The 17,841-nt window shown below is 48.0% G+C and overlaps 1 long non-coding RNA gene across 1 annotated transcript in view; it reads right to left on the bottom strand.

The window, feature by feature from the left end:
- LOC134911864 (uncharacterized) overlaps positions 1-11,728 on the bottom strand; it is an 81,541-nt gene extending 69,813 nt beyond the window's left edge. The window contains exon 1 of the long non-coding RNA XR_010176913.1: positions 11,497-11,728. This is a non-coding gene — a long non-coding RNA (uncharacterized LOC134911864). The remainder of the gene's footprint in view (positions 1-11,496) is intronic.
- Between the last annotated feature and the right edge of the window lie 6,113 nt (positions 11,729-17,841).

The raw sequence follows: 17,841 nt of genomic DNA, 5'->3' as shown, positions 1-17,841 counted from the left end.
TTTGTGATTGTCTGCTTAGGCCTCGGAGTACTAGTTGCAAGTTGCAACGTGACCTGAAGTGACCACCAGTTTAATAATCAATCACCACCAGTTTAATATATATATATATATATATATATATAATTGTATATAATATATATATATATATAATATTGTATACCACCTACCCGTGGTTTTTTTTTTTTTTCATTCTTCTTTATACATACTACTATAGTAGCTTACTGTAGCAGTCTGCGGTGCTGTGCTGACCTGACAGTGTCCAGCAGGTCCGTCATCAGTCATTACATAATAAATATATATAGTACCTGTCCGGCTGCAGTACTAGTGATATTATATTGATTTCATCTCATTATCAATAATTTATCATCCAGTCTAGACTCTATATTAGCAGCAGACACAGTACGTTAGTCCACGGCTGTAGCTACCTCTGTGTCGGCACTCGGCAGTCCATCCATAATTGTATACCACCTACCCGTGGTTTTTTTTTTTCTTTCTTCTTTGTACATACTACTATAGAGTATAGTAGCTTACTGTAGCAGTCTGCGGTGCTGCTGAGCTGACAGTGTCCAGCAGGTCCGTCATCAGTCATCATTACCTAATAAATATATTATCTACCTGTCCGGCTGCAGCACTAGTGATATTATATATACATACATATATATATTGATTTCATCTCATTATCAATCATCCAGTCTATATTAGCAGCAGACACAGTACGTTAGTCCACGGCTGTAGCTACCTCTGTGTCGGCACTCGGCAGTCCATCCATAATTGTATACCACCTACCCGTGGTTTTTTTTTTCCCTTTCTTCTTTGTACATACTACTATAGTATAGTAGCTTACTGTAGCAGTCTGCGGTGCTGCTGAGCTGACAGTGTCCAGCAGGTCCGTCATCAGTCATCATTACCTAATAAATATATTATCTACCTGTCCGGCTGCAGTACTAGTGATATTATATATACATACATATATATATATATTGATTTCATCTCATTATCAATCATCCAGTCTATATTAGCAGCAGACACAGTACGTTAGTCCACGGCTGTAGCTACCTCTGTGTCGGCACTCGGCAGTCCATCCATAATTGTATACCACCTACCCGTGGTTTTTTCTTTTTCTTTCTTCTTTGTACATACTACTATAGTATAGTAGCTTACTGTAGCAGTCTGCGGTGCTGCTGAGCTGACAGTGTCCAGCAGGTCCGTCATCAGTCATCATTACCTAATAAATATATTATCTATCTGTCCGGCTGCAGTACTAGTGATATTATATATACATACATATATATATATTGATTTCATCTCATTATCATCCAGTCTATATTAGCAGCAGACACAGTACGGTAGTCCACGGCTGTAGCTACCTCTGTGTCGGCACTCGGCAGTCCATCCATAATTGTATACCACCTACCCGTGGTTTTTTTTTTTCTTTCTTCTTTGTACATACTACTATAGTATAGTAGCTTACTGTAGCAGTCTGCGGTGCTGCTGAGCTGACAGTGTCCAGCAGGTCCGTCATCAGTCATCATTACCTAATAAATATATTATCTACCTGTCCGGCTGCAGTACTAGTGATATTATATATACATACATATATATATTGATTTCATCTCATTATCAATCATCCAGTCTATATTAGCAGCAGACACAGTACGTTAGTCCACGGCTGTAGCTACCTCTGTGTCGGCACTCGGCAGTCCATCCATAATTGTATACCACCTACCCGTGGTTTTTTTTTTCTTTCTTCTTTGTACATACTACTATAGTATAGTAGCTTACTGTAGCAGTCTGCGGTGCTGCTGAGCTGACAGTGTCCAGCAGGTCCGTCATCAGTCATCATTACCTAATAAATATATTATCTACCTGTCCGGCTGCAGTACTAGTGATATTATATATACATACATATATATATATTGATTTCATCTCATTATCATCCAGTCTATATTAGCAGCAGACACAGTACGGTAGTCCACGGCTGTAGCTACCTCTGTGTCGGCACTCGGCAGTCCATCCATAATTGTATACCACCTACCCGTGTTTTTTTTTTTCTTTCTTCTTTGTACATACTACTATAGTATAGTAGCTTACTGTAGCAGTCTGCGGTGCTGCTGAGCTGACAGTGTCCAGCAGGTCCGTCATCAGTCATCATTACCTAATAAATATATTATCTACCTGTCCGGCTGCAGTACTAGTGATATTATATATACATACATACATATATATATATTGATTTCATCTCATTATCATCCAGTCTATATTAGCAGCAGACACAGTACGGTAGTCCACGGCTGTAGCTACCTCTGTGTCGGCACTCGGCAGTCCATCCATAAGTATACTAGTATCCATCCATCTCCATTGTTTACCTGAGGTGCCTTTTAGTTGTGCCTATTAAAATATGGAGAACAAAAATGTTGAGGTTCCAAAATTAGGGAAAGATCAAGATCCACTTCCACCTCGTGCTGAAGCTGCTGCCACTAGTCATGGCCGAGACGATGAAATGCCAGCAACGTCGTCTGCCAAGGCCGATGCCCAATGTCATAGTACAGAGCATGTCAAATCCAAAACACCAAATATCAGTAAAAAAAGGACTCCAAAACCTAAAATAAAATTGTCGGAGGAGAAGCGTAAACTTGCCAATATGCCATTTACCACACGGAGTGGCAAGGAACGGCTGAGGCCCTGGCCTATGTTCATGGCTAGTGGTTCAGCTTCACATGAGGATGGAAGCACTCATTCTCTCGCTAGAAAACTGAAAAGACTCAAGCTGGCAAAAGCACCGCAAAGAACTGTGCGTTCTTCGAAATCCCAAATCCACAAGGAGAGTCCAATTGTGTCGGTTGCGATGCCTGACCTTCCCAACACTGGACGTGAAGAGCATGCGCCTTCCACCATTTGCACGCCCCCTGCAAGTGCTGGAAGGAGCACCCGCAGTCCAGTTCCTGATAGTCAGATTGAAGATGTCAGTGTTGAAGTACACCAGGATGAGGAGGATATGGGTGTTGCTGGCGCTGGGGAGGAAATTGACCAGGAGGATTCTGACGGTGAGGTGGTTTGTTTAAGTCAGGCACCCGGGGAGACACCTGTTGTCCGCGGGAGGAATAGGGCCATTGACATGCCTGGTCAAAATACAAAAAAAAATCAGCTCTTCGGTGTGGAAGTATTTCACCAGAAATGCGGACAACATTTGTCAAGCCGTGTGTTGCCTTTGTCAAGCTGTAATAAGTAGGGGTAAGGACGTTAACCACCTCGGAACATCCTCCCTTATACGTCACCTGCAGCGCATTCATAATAAGTCAGTGACAAGTTCAAAAACTTTGGGTGACAGCGGAAGCAGTCCACTGACCAGTAAATCCCTTCCTCTTGTAACCAAGCTCACGCAAACCACCCCACCAACTCCCTCAGTGTCAATTTCCTCCTTACCCAGGAATGCCAATAGTCCTGCAGGCCATGTCACTGGCAATTCTGACGAGTCCTCTCCTGCCTGGGATTCCTCCGATGCATCCTTGAGTGTAATGCCTTCTGCTGCTGGCGCTGCTGTTGTTGCTGCTGGGAGTCGATCGTCATCCCAGAGGGGAAGTCGTAAGCCCACTTGTACTACTTCCAGTAAGCAATTGACTGTCCAACAGTCCTTTGCGAGGAAGATGAAATATCACAGCAGTCATCCTGCTGCAAAGCGGATAACTGAGGCCTTGACAACTATGTTGGTGTTAGACGTGCGTCCGGTATCCGCCGTTAGTTCACAGGGAACTAGACAATTTATTGAGGCAGTGTGCCCCCGTTACCAAATACCATCTAGGTTCCACTTCTCTAGGCAGGCGATACCGAGAATGTACACGGACGTCAGAAAAAGACTCACCAGTGTCCTAAAAAATGCAGTTGTACCCAATGTCCACTTAACCACGGACATGTGGACAAGTGGAGCAGGGCAGGGTCAGGACTATATGACTGTGACAGCCCACTGGGTAGATGTATGGACTCCCGCCGCAAGAACAGCAGCGGTGGCACCAGTAGCAGCATCTCGCAAACGCCAACTCTTTCCTAGGCAGGCTACGCTTTGTATCACCGCTTTCCAGAATACGCACACAGCTGAAAACCTCTTACGGCAACTGAGGAAGATCATCGCGGAATGGCTTACCCCAATTGGACTCTCCTGTGGATTTGTGGCATCGGACAACGCCAGCAATATTGTGTGTGCATTAAATATGGGCAAATTCCAGCACGTCCCATGTTTTGCACATACCTTGAATTTGGTGGTGCAGAATTTTTAAAAAAACGACAGGGGCGTGCAAGAGATGCTGTCGGTGGCCAGAAGAATTGCGGGACACTTTCGGCGTACAGGCACCACGTACAGAAGACTGGAGCACCACCAAAAACTACTGAACCTGCCCTGCCATCATCTGAAGCAAGAAGTGGTAACGAGGTGGAATTCAACCCTCTATATGCTTCAGAGGTTGGAGGAGCAGCAAAAGGCCATTCAAGCCTATACAATTGAGCACGATATAGGAGGTGGAATGCACCTGTCTCAAGCGCAGTGGAGAATGATTTCAACGTTGTGCAAGGTTCTGATGCCCTTTGAACTTGCCACACGTGAAGTCAGTTCAGACACTGCCAGCCTGAGTCAGGTCATTCCCCTCATCAGGCTTTTGCAGAAGAAGCTGGAGACATTGAAGGAGGAGCTAACACGGAGCGATTCCGCTAGGCATGTGGGACTTGTGGATGGAGCCCTTAATTCGCTTAACAAGGATTCACGGGTGGTCAATCTGTTGAAATCAGAGCACTACATTTTGGCCACCGTGCTCGATCCTAGATTTAAAAACTACCTTGGATCTCTCTTTCCGGCAGATACAAGTCTGCTGGGGTTCAAAGACCTGCTGGTGACAAAATTGTCAAGTCAAGCGAAACGCGACCTGTCAACATCTCCTCCTTCACATTCTCCCGCAACTGGGGGTGCGAGGAAAAGGCTCAGAATTCCGAGCCCACCCGCTGGCGGTGATGCGGGGCAGTCTGGAGCGACTGCTGATGCTGACATCTGGTCCGGACTGAAGGACCTGACAACGATTACGGACATGTCGTCTACTGTCACTGCATATGATTCTCTCACCATTGAAAGAATGGTGGAGGATTATATGAGTGACCGCATCCAAGTAGGCACGTCACACAGTCCGTACTTATACTGGCAGGAAAAAGAGGCAATTTGGAGGCCCTTGCACAAACTGGCTTTATTCTACCTAAGTTGCCCTCCCACAAGTGTGTACTCCGAAAGAGTGTTTAGTGCCGCCGCTCACCTTGTCAGCAATCGGCGTACGAGGTTACATCCAGAAAATGTGGAGAAGATGATGTTCATTAAAATGAATTATAATCAATTCCTCCGTGGAGACATTGACCAGCAGCAATTGCCTCCACAAAGTACACAGGGAGCTGAGATGGTGGATTCCAGTGGGGACGAATTGATAATCTGTGAGGAGGGGGATGTACACGGTGATATATCGGAGGATGATGATGAGGTGGACATCTTGCCTCTGTAGAGCCAGTTTGTGCAAGGAGAGATTAATTGCTTCTTTTTTGGTGGGGTTCCAAACCAACCCGTCATTTCAGTCACAGTCGTGTGGCAGACCCTGTCACTGAAATGATGGGTTGGTTAAAGTGTGCATGTCCTGTTTATACAACATAAGGGTGGGTGGGAGGGCCCAAGGACAATTCCATCTTGCACCTCTTTTTTCTTTAATTTTTCTTTGCGTCATGTGCTGTTTGTGGAATGTTTTTTGGAAGGGCCATCCTGCGTGACACTGCAGTGCCACTCCTAGATGGGCCCGGTGTTTGTGTCGGCCACTAGGGTCGCTTATCTTACTCACACAGCTACCTCATTGCGCCTCTTTTTTTCTTTGCGTCATGTGCTGTTTGGGGAGGGTTTTTTGGAAGGGCCATCCTGCGTGACACTGCAGTGCCACTCCTAGATGGGCACGGTGTTTGTGTCGGCCACTAGGGTCGCTTATCTTACTCACACAGCTACCTCATTGCGCCTCTTTTTTTCTTTGCGTCATGTGCTGTTTGGGGAGGGTTTTTTGGAAGGGCCATCCTGCGTGACACTGCAGTGCCACTCCTAGATGGGCCCGGTGTTTGTGTCGGCCACTAGGGTCGCTTATCTTACTCACACAGCTACCTCATTGCGCCTCTTTTTTTCTTTGCGTCATGTGCTGTTTGGGGAGGGTTTTTTGGAAGGGCCATCCTGCGTGACACTGCAGTGCCACTCCTAGATGGGCCCGGTGTTTGTGTCGGCCACTAGGGTCGCTTATCTTACTCACACAGCTACCTCATTGCGCCTCTTTTTTTCTTTGCGTCATGTGCTGTTTGGGGAGTGTTTTTTGGAAGGGCCATCCTGCGTGACACTGCAGTGCCACTCCTAGATGGGCCCGGTGTTTGTGTCGGCCACTAGGGTCGCTTATCTTACTCACACAGCTACCTCATTGCGCCTCTTTTTTTCTTTGCGTCATGTGCTGTTTGGGGAGGGTTTTTTGGAAGGGCCATCCTGCGTGACACTGCAGTGCCACTCCTAGATGGGCCCGGTGTTTGTGTCGGCCACTAGGGTCGCTTATCTTACTCACACAGCTACCTCATTGCGCCTCTTTTTTTCTTTGCGTCATGTGCTGTTTGGGGAGGGTTTTTTGGAAGGGCCATCCTGCGTGACACTGCAGTGCCACTCCTAGATGGGCACGGTGTTTGTGTCGGCCACTAGGGTCGCTTATCTTACTCACACAGCTACCTCATTGCGCCTCTTTTTTTCTTTGCGTCATGTGCTGTTTGGGGAGGGTTTTTTGGAAGGGCCATCCTGCGTGACACTGCAGTGCCACTCCTAGATGGGCACGGTGTTTGTGTCGGCCACTAGGGTCGCTTATCTTACTCACACAGCTACCTCATTGCGCCTCTTTTTTTCTTTGCGTCATGTGCTGTTTGGGGAGGGTTTTTTGGAAGGGCCATCCTGCGTGACACTGCAGTGCCACTCCTAGATGGGCACGGTGTTTGTGTCGGCCACTAGGGTCGCTTATCTTACTCACACAGCTACCTCATTGCGCCTCTTTTTTTCTTTGCGTCATGTGCTGTTTGGGGAGTGTTTTTTGGAAGGGCCATCCTGCGTGACACTGCAGTGCCACTCCTAGATGGGCACGGTGTTTGTGTCGACCACTAGGGTCGCTTAGCTTAGTCATCCAGCGACCTAGGTGCAAATTTTAGGACTAAAAATAATATTGTGAGGTGTGAGGTATTCAGAATAGACTGAAAATGAGTGGAAATTATGGTTTTTGAGGTTAATAATACTTTGGGATCAAAATGACCCCCAAATTCTATGATTTAAGCTGTTTTTTAGTGTTTTTTAAAAAAAACACCCGAATCCAAAACACACCCGAATCCGACAAAAAAAATTTGGTGAGGTTTTGCCAAAACGCGGTCGAACCCAAAACACGGCCGCGGAACCGAACCCAAGACCAAAACACAAAACCCGAAAAATTTCAAGTGCACATCTCTAGCTGGAAGTCCTTGGTCTGTTACTTTAAACATTGGAGTAGTGTGGGATGACTTACTGGTGGATTGAAGATTTTTGCTGGTGTTTATCTAGCAAAAGTGAGATCTTCCATTTCTACTTCATTTTTATTAGTAGTAATCTTTATTTATATGGCTCCACAAGGGATCCGCAGCGCCCAATTACAGAGTACATGTAGGCAAACCAAGAAAACAGTGACTTACAGTTCAAGACAATACAGGACAAGTACAGGTTATATAAACATATCTGCATAAGCAGACGACACTGAATTGCAGTAAGTATCAGGATGGCAGAAAACTCAGGAAATTGGTGCAGCCGAAGGAAGTATGGAGTAGACCAGAGGCTCTCAAACACGGTCCTCAAGCCACCCCAACTGACCAGGTTTTAGGTATATCCAGGGCCGTTTCTAGACAATTTGGCTCCCAGTGCGAGATTTCAAAATGCGCCCCCCCCCCCCTATTGCTCTAAAAAAAAAAAAAAAAAGTGTGCCCCCCCCCCACCCCCAAATTAGTCAAAAAAAGAAAAAGCATGCGCGCGCCGTAGGCGCGCGCGCTCCCGACAAGGGTGTGTGGCCTGATTAAAATGGGCGTGGTCTCATTAAAGTGGGCATGGCCTCATCTGATATCATCACACCCACCACAGTGGGGAAAAAATAAAAATAAAAAAGTCCCCTTTTTACACATTACAGCAGGCAAGTGTCCCCATATTACACAGCGCGGCAGGCAGGTGTCCCCATTTTACACAGCGCGGCAGCCAGGTGTCCCCATTTTACACAGCGCGGAAGGCTGGTATCCCCATTTTACACAGTACGCAGGCAGGTATCCCCATTTTACACAGTACGCAGGCAGGTGCCCCCATTTTACACAGTACGCAGGCAGGTATCCCCATTTTACAAAGTACAGCAGGCAGGTATCCCCATTTTACACAGCACGGCAGGCAGATATCCCCATTTTACACAGCACGGCAGGCAGATATCCCCATTTTACACAGCACGGCAGGCAGATATCCCCATTTTACACAGTACGCAGGCAGGTGCCCCCATATTACACAGTACGCAGGCAGGTGCCCCCATATTACACAGTGTGGCAGGCAGGTGCCCCCATATTACACAGTGTGGCAGGCAGGTGCCCCCATATTACACAGTACGCAGGCAGGTGCCCCCATATTACACAGTGTGGCAGGCAGGTGCCCCATATTACACAGTACGCAGGCAGGTGCCCCCATATTACACAGTGTGGCAGGCAGGTGCCCCCATATTACACAGTACGCAGGCAGGTGCCCCCATATTACACAGTACGCAGGCAGATGCCCCCATATTACACAGTACGCAGGCAGGTGCCCCCATATTACACAGTACGCAGGCAGGTGCCCCCATATTACACAGTGTGGCAGGCAGGTATCCCCATAGGCAGGTGCCCCCATATTACACAGTGTGGCAGGCAGGTATCCCCATAGGCAGGTGCCCCCATATTACACAGTGTGGCAGGCAGGTATCCCCATAGGCAGGTGCCCCCATATTACACAGTGTGGCAGGCAGGTATCCCCATAGGCCAGTGCCAGATTAAGGTCCATATGGGCCTGGAGCTGAAATTTAGGAAGGGCCTATTGTGTGCCTCGGCAGGAGGTGTGACAAGCGCTGCGGTGGTGTGACTAGTGATGTGGGTGTGTGATCAGTGTGGTGTGGGTGTGGTCTAAATAGGGGGTGTGGCCTATGCCATGTGAGTGACACAGTCACCACTTACTGACAGACACTACTTACTGACACACACACACACACACACACACACACACACACACACAACACAAAGCTTACTGACACAATCACCATTTACTGACAGACACTATTTACTAACACACACACTCACAACACAAAACTTACCGACACAGACACTTACTGATAGATATTACTGACTGACACACACGCACAACACAGATAAACTTACTGACACAGACATTACTTACTGACACACACACAACACAATACTTATACCGCTCTCCCATCACAATGCCAGGTCCCACCTGGGAATTGGAAATGGGTCCATTCCTGGGTGGGACCCGGCATTTGACCCTACACACCGCCAACCCGACCCGGCAATTTGCCGGTTCGGGTTGCCATCTGTGGGCGGAGATGGAGTCGGCATCAGGTGCGGAGGCGGCGCTGGGAGATGAGATCATACCTATGCAGTGAACGGGTCCCGGGTTGCATCGACCTGGGTGATCCGTTCACACTGCACCGGACCTGGGGCCAGATGTACTAAGCCTGAAAAGTGATAAATATCACAGTGATAAAGTACCAGCCAATCGGCTCCTAACTGTCATTTTTCAAACACAGCCTGTAACATGGCAGTTAGGAGCCGATTGGCTGGTGCTTTATCACAGTGATATTTATCACTTTTCAGGCTTAGTACATCTCCCCCCTGGTATTTAACCCGAGAACAACCCTTCTTTATTCCCGGGTTGAATTACTGGGTCAGGCAATCCAGAATTCGCCCATGACCCCTTTCACAACACACATCGGGACGTGTCGACCCAGCAATATACCCAGTCTATACCAGGTTATTTTTGCGGTGTGAAAGGGGTATTACTGACACAGACACCCACCACTTACTGACAGACACTACTTACTGACACACACACACAGTACAAAACCTACTGACAAACGCTACTTACTGACACACACAAAACTTACTGACACAGACACCATGCAAAATGTACTGACACAAACACTACTTACTGACAGACACTTCTTACTGACACCTGTGGTGCACACAGCATTTTTTTCTCAGTGGTAATGTGCCTGCATGCCGTGGGCGTGGTCACGTGTCATTAAGGGATGTTACCATGTGACACTAGGTGAAGTGGTTATATATTATGTGAATCCATGGCACAGACACCCCCTGTCCCTGCGGACTACAGAGACAAGGACAGCAGGATGTGACACTTGTTATAGAATAAAAAATATGATATATAAGCTGTGTACCCAGCACTCATCCTGTTATGATGTGAATATTTGCTCCAGTGCCCTCCTTCCGTTTTTCAAGCTGTGGACAGAGTACAATGAGGCAGCACTCCCGAGTCTTGCTGGTGCAGTAAGATTTATTTAGTAAGATTCTGGATCAATAAATCTTACTGCACCAGCAAAACTTGGTAGTGCCGCCTCATTGTACTTGTGGGGAGGGGTCCCGACCATTAGAGTTACTCACCGGGGTGTAGTATGAGTTCCCGGCGGCCAGCATACCGGCGCCGGGATCCAGACTGCCGGCTTCCCGACAGCAAAGTGAGCGCAAATGAGCCCCTTGCGGGCTCAGTGGCGCGCCTAAGCGCCACGCTATCCTCCCTCCAGGGGGTTCGTGGACCCCCAAAAGGGAGAAAAGGTGTCGGTATGCCGGTTGCCGGGATTCCGGCGCCGGTATACTGTGCGCTGGGATCCCAACAACTGGTATACTGAATACCACCCACACACTGCTGGCCCAGCACCCCATCGTCACTTTTTCTCTGCCAGTCTGCCAGGTGCGGGATGGTGATGACATCACCTTCATGCTCCCAGCAGTCCTTTTCCTGGAAAAGGAAGTAGGTGCTGGCGGCGCCTCCGAGCAAGATCTATGAGCTTGGTGGTGGTGTTTTACAGTGTGGCGGGGGTATGGCGTACTGACGGACACATTCTTAATGGTACGCCATATCGGAGCGTACTGCCATACTTGCAGGACTGACTAACACACACACACAACGCAAAACATATTGACACACACGACACAACACAAAACTTACACAGACACACACAAAATGCAAAATTTACTGACACAGACACAATGCAAAACTTACTGACACTACTTACTGACACACACACACACACACACACACACACGCAAAACCTACTGACACTGACACTACTTACTTAGCGACACACACACATCCCCCCCCCTTCCCCTTCAAAACTTACTGACATAGACACCACTTACATAGCAGACCTCGGGGCCTGGTGTGGGCTGCTACTCACATGGTTTGCATGCCCCCTCAGCTCTGACATCCAGGGACCCAGCTCTCCTAAAAGACAGCAGCCTCCTGTCAAGACCCTCCTGTCAAGATATCTCCGAGGCTCCGCCCCCATGCCCATCCGAAGCCCCGCCCCCTCGCCCATCAAAACATAATTGCTTTTGCTGCAGCATACCTTTCCTGCTGCAGCTTTCCAACAATAACATGCCTCATGAAAGAGGGGCAGGGTCTTGACAGGAGGCTGCTGTCTCGTAACTATTTACGTGGCTCCGCCCCCTTGCCCGTCCGAAGTCCCGCCCCCTCGCCCATCAAAACATAATTGCTTTTGCTGCAGCATACCTTTCCTGCTGCAGCTTTCCAACAATAACATGTCTCATGAAAGAGGGGCAGGGTCTTGACAGGAGGCCGCTGTCTCGTAACTATTTACGTGGCTCCACCCCCTTGCCCGTCCGAAGTCCCGCCCCCCTTGCCCATCCGAAGCCCCACCCCTTGCAATACAAAGCGGTCAGGACACAGGCTGACCAGTTTGGGATGGGGGTGAATGGGCAGCCGGAGGTGAGTGAGCTGATGTATGTGCTGACAGGAAATGTTTTTTTCCTGACAGCACTGGCTACTGCCTGCACTGCAGGGAGGTCTGTGGGCCTATTTTCAATGGGGGGCTTGGAGCTGCAGCTCCATCCGCCCCATTGTTAATCCGGCCATGCCATAGGCAGGTGCCCCCATATTACACAGTGTGGCAGGCAGGTATCCCCATAGGCAGGTGCCCCCATATTACACAGTGTGGCAGGCAGGTATCCCCATAAGCAGGTGCCCCCATTTTACACAGTGCGGCAGCGGCAGGCAGGTTTCAAGCTGAGGAGAAGGAAGGGGGAGAGGGGGGGGGGAGAGAGAGAATACTTACGTCTTCCCGCTCTTCGGTCCCGCCGCCTCACGTCCCTCGCGCCGGCCGCCTCCTCCTTCTTCTTGCTTCTCCTTCTCGCCTCTCCCGAGCGCTCCTGCTCGGGGGGCGGGGCTTTGCGGAATGACGCGTTTGCGTCGTGACGTCACGACGCAACGCGTCATTCCGCGAAACTCCGCCCCCCGAGCAGGAGCGCTCGGGAGAGGCGAGAAGGAGTAACATAGTGCCGCGGCGGGCGCCCCGTGCAGTTGCACGGCTCGCCCGCCCCTAGAAACGGCACTGGGTATATCCATGTCTCAGCACAGATGGTTAAATCAAATTTACTGAGGTGCTAATTAAGTCACCTGTGGCCAAGCATGGAAAACCTTAAAACCTGGACCGTTGGGGTGCCTTGAGGACCGTGTTTGAGAACCTCTGGAGTAGACGATAGTTTGAGTACGAGAAGGAAAATCACATGAGGAAGAGGGCCCTGCTCGTGAGAGATTAGCTGCTTCTGATCCATATTAGCCTATACTCAGAGAACGTGCTGCAGGAGAGCATCCATTCCCTGGTGAAGTGGGCTTAAAATAGGAAGGCCCCCTCCTAGTAAGCTGTATACAATACAGAATGTACCCTAGTGAGCACTACACCACTAGATACAATAGAGAGCAACCTAGTGAGCACTACACCACTAGATACAATACAGAGAGCAACCTAGAGAGCACTATACCACTAGATACAATACAGAGAGCAACCTAGAGAGCACTATACCACTAGATACAATACAGAGAGCACCCTAGTGAGCACTGCACAACTAGATACCATAAAAGTGAACACCCTAGTGACCGATATACAATACAGTGAGCATTCTAGGACTAATATACAATATAGTGAGCTTTCTAGCAACTGATATACAATACAGAGCATATTCTAGTAACCAATATAAAATGCAGTCATATAAATAACAAAGATGGTGGACCATAGTGGTAGGAGTGGAGCCAGGTCACCCAACATTCAAACTATGCTTCTAGGGCTTAGTGGTCGCTAGAATAACCTCTATTAATATATGCAGGGACAGACTGGGGAAGTATCTTTCCCTGTCCAAGTACTTTGAACTAAAAGCAGCCCACAGGCACTGGGCCTAATGCATGTTTGTGTACAATTGTGTTAACACCTCCAAACACCCTGCCAATCACTTTTCAATAAAATCCTCATTGCGAGCAAGATTGCATGCACATTGTGACTGCAGCACATGCGCAGTCTGCAGATAATTGCTTTGTTGCGTGATAATCACCCACTGCAGACAAACGTGACTTAGACTTTCTACGGAAGGTTATGCTTTCTGGCTGGATCCATGCAGGCACATCGCAGCCCCATACATTTTCGGTATTTGCTGAAGACCATTTAATATATATGGGGTAAATATGCATTGCGAATAGCCTTAGAAAATAGCAGTTGTTGCAGCTTGTACTGCATTTTTAGTAATGCTACATTCCCCCGAACAGGGAACCTCATTCAGGTCTGATTGGAAGTTCGCCCTAATGTGCAAAGCCCCAATGTTCGGTACTTTGCACATTCGCAGGACCCGTTCTGCGTGTGCACAAACGCGCCCTTCGACACAAGACTCAGGGAGGGCATCAGACTGTCAGTGATTGACAGTCTGATGTTGTTTGGGGGCGGTGACAGCCTCCGTTTGCGAAAGTCCCTCCCCCATTTACAGGAGGGAAGAGGCCAGGGATCTCCACCGTTGAACTGAGATTTCTTGGCCTCTGCAATGGGCGGCTTGCGCGTCCACACGGGTGATGATGAGTCAGTAATTAGATACCTGCGTCCTAGGACACAAGTCGGATCACTACTGCAGCAGGTGGCATGTGCTTGTAACAGACACCGCCTGCTGCATCACCGTACAGCGCTATCACTGCTGCTTCCTAGGAAGTGATGGCACCTCCATCCACATCTTAATGACCCTCCGTATGTCAGTGTGCTAGTTCATGTTCACTATACACTTGGGTACATAACAATTTAACTCTTATATGGTAGAGAATTGTCATTGTCAGAAAGTGTCAATCCCACTCCGCGGCACTTGCGCTTAACGAAATCTGCCCTTAAGTGTTCCAGTTACTTTTGAAGATACACTGGTCATTTTACTGGCTTGTGACCAGAGTAACAGTGTGTGTTTGTTCCTAGAGAAATTAGATTGTAAGCTCTGTCATGACGGACATAAACTATTCCAATTCTGCCCCGCAGCATATGTCGGTGCTATATAAATAAAGCAAACAATTCTCATCCCGTGTAATAACATGTCACTGCACAAAAGGTTCATGAATATACAGTACATTTATTCAGAAACACTGTGGTTCTCCGGCCCAGGAGGGGCTGGGTCGCCGGCTAGTAATATCTCTGCCTACAGCACACAAAGGGTTCGAACAGGGAAGACCTTGACTGCGGGGATTTGTGTTGCACTGTTGGGGTTTCCAGTAAATGTCTGGAAGGTTGAGGAGAACATCTGGTGGAGAAGCTACTCAGGAGCTGTGAGATCCACTCCCCCATGGGATTTGAACATCTCTTGAGAAACTGGCAGAGCCACACAAACTCCTCATTCAATGAATCCCCCAGCCTGGCAGTATTCCCTGAAAGGAGGGGAAGTTAGAACAATGTTATATACATTCCAAAACAATTCATCCAGCCCAGCTGACCAATCGTAACCTCAGTCCACATCAGCGCACCCTGAGCACAGGACGCTGGTCAACTGTTCGCTTCAGGAATCCAGGGCCTTATTGGTTGCTGGAGGGAGGCAGTGGCTGGGTGTCATCTCTGCCTCCTGCTGCATTGTTTTGTGTATTGGGCAACAGACGTGCATGGTTTGTTAACCCTTACCAGGGCTCAACCCTAACCACGCTGTGGTAGATATTTGTCATATGGCTGAGAGGTTTCCTAAAGAAACCAGGCAACCACAGGAGCACAGAAGGGGCAGTCATTGTGCCGAGTGGTGAGGAAGAGACATGTCAACATTCAGAAGAAAGAAAACTGATAGATGATGTGGTTGAGAAGAAGGTAAGGAGAGGAGATCAAGAAGAAATAAAAGTGTCTTCATATTAGGGTTTGGTGTGGACCTTGGAATGGAACCTTTACTCCCAATAATTCCCCTAGCCCTTGCCAGCATCACAGTGGCTGTATGGAACACTTACCCTTTTCAGTGTGTGGGATGTTTGTGTTTAATTATGCGGTAAGTCTTACATTTTGGTCACCAAATTCATGCTCATTAACAGACCCTGGCTAGCACCTGTTCTGGTGAAGAAAGGGAGACGGACATGTGAATGGTTTGTAGTCTCCTAGGTAACGTTCAATGGCTGGTAATGTTGGAGGAATCATAGTGGACAATTCTTTGTATGAAAGCTATGGAATGTCTTCTGTTGTTGGTGGTGAAGAGATGTTTCAATTAATTTTACCTTGAGCTGCGGTGGAAACTTAGATCCACTTTATGGGGGGAGATGGGTCTGAAATGGAGAAGTTGCCCATAGTAACCAGTTTCTCGCCATCATTTATCAAGTATATTCTATAAAAGGATAGCCATAAGTGGATCGGTTGCTATGGGCAACTTTTGCATCTGTCCTTTTTAGAAGATTTAATATATCTCCTCTTATATATCTGAATAGTAGTGCTTTCTCTTAATTGTCCCATATCACTCATTGTCCCTCTTGACTTATCCATCATGCAGTACCATCAGGGAGGCGTCTGATTGGCTTAACATTTATTCTGCAGCAGGACAATGACTCCAAACATACAGTACAGCCAATGTCATTAAGAACTATCTTCAGCGTAAAGACATACAAGGAGTCCTGAAAGTGATAATATGGCCTCCACAGAGCCCTGATCTCAACATCATCGTCTGTCTGGAATTACATGAAGAGACAGAAGGATTTGAGCAAGCTTACATCCAGAGAAGATATGTGGTTAGGAACAACCTCTCTGCAGAGTTCCCACAAAAACTGTGTGCAAGTGTACCTAGAAGAATTGATGCTGTTTTGCAGGCAAAGGGTGGTCACACCAAATATAGATTTGATTTACATTTCTCTTCTGTTCGTTCACTTTGCATTTTGTTAATTGATAGAAATAACTATTAACACTTCTGTTTTTTAAAGCATTTTCTCCACACCTGCCTAAAACTTTTGCGTGGTACTGTATGTTTTTCTGCTGCGTATGTGCGTAACAAAATAACTGCTAATAAATAACTACATTTGCCAGTATAATAACCCATAAAGTTTCTTGTCAACTGCTGTTAAGTGAAACTGTGATTTACAAGAGGAGATTCTGCAGTCTGGAAGCCAGTTATATGAGCAAAAACTGGTTTTCTAGCAAATTGTGTACAAAACATGAAGAAACAGATCTAATACATGTTGGAGCATAGACGCAACGTAGCCATACATTTCTCCAGTGCAGTCTCTGTTGTCTGTTATGCAATGATGAGTTATGATCTCTGTGCGTCTGTAAACAAGGGTGGGACACCAGTGTAGAGTCCAAGTCCCTGCTTATTAGACCAGGACAGTGGTTCCCAAACAGGGTGCTGTGGAGCACTTGCAGGGGTGCCATGGGCTGGTGATCCAGGACCAAATCAAATTATTTCTGCTCAATGTGATAAGCTAAACCAGTGCTGGTGGCAAGGGCTGTCATCAGAAATTGTGGGGCCCGGGACTGACAAAACAGACAGAGCCCCCCCAAAAAAAAAAAATTCTACCGCACCACTGTTACATACAGGTTAAGCGTTGCGGACCTGCAGGAATGATCCACGGAGAGCTGATGCACACGGAAGGCTTGTTTATAGAAAACCTTCCTGGGCATCAGCCTGCAGCCTGGTACAGCTCTCCTGGTATTGGTGGTAGGAGCCAGGGATGGGGCCCCCTCTCTGTAAGGGTCTGGGATTTCAGTCCCCGCAGTCCCCCCCCCCCCCCCCTCCCGATGGCTGCCCTGCTGGTGGCTGCAGGGCCTACAACAGATGTCTCCGCTACCCTGCCCCCCCCCCCCCACAACCACCACCACTTTGAAGCTACCACCCTCAACCCACGCACCCACACCTCCCTCCCTGCATGTGCCAATACTTGAACCTCCAGATAGAATGGTAATCAAATAAACCAAACATACACACTTACCTCACACTGTCACTGATGACAAGGAACACTTCTTCTGGACTGTCTGTTACATATCCGAATAGACACTCCACCGCTGTTGTAGGCAACTCAGTGGCTTGGTAACGGACCTGCTGCTGTGCTTCCTCAGGGGTGTGGAGGGTTACTGCAGCAGTGCAGTGCTGCTTGACCTGGTTGGTCATGCCACGCACTTGCTCCCACCTGGCTCATGCTCCTCCTAGGTCACCATGGCGGCAGGGACAGAGAAGTTCCGGCATGGCGCCACATATCTTTGACGCTTTCACTGTGTC

Source organism: Pseudophryne corroboree, chromosome 4, assembly GCF_028390025.1.
Source record: "Pseudophryne corroboree isolate aPseCor3 chromosome 4, aPseCor3.hap2, whole genome shotgun sequence".
Classification (NCBI taxonomy): Eukaryota; Metazoa; Chordata; class Amphibia; order Anura; family Myobatrachidae; genus Pseudophryne; species Pseudophryne corroboree.
The sequence above is the reverse complement of the archived record's forward strand: the minus strand, read 5'-3'. Positions and strand labels throughout refer to the sequence as shown.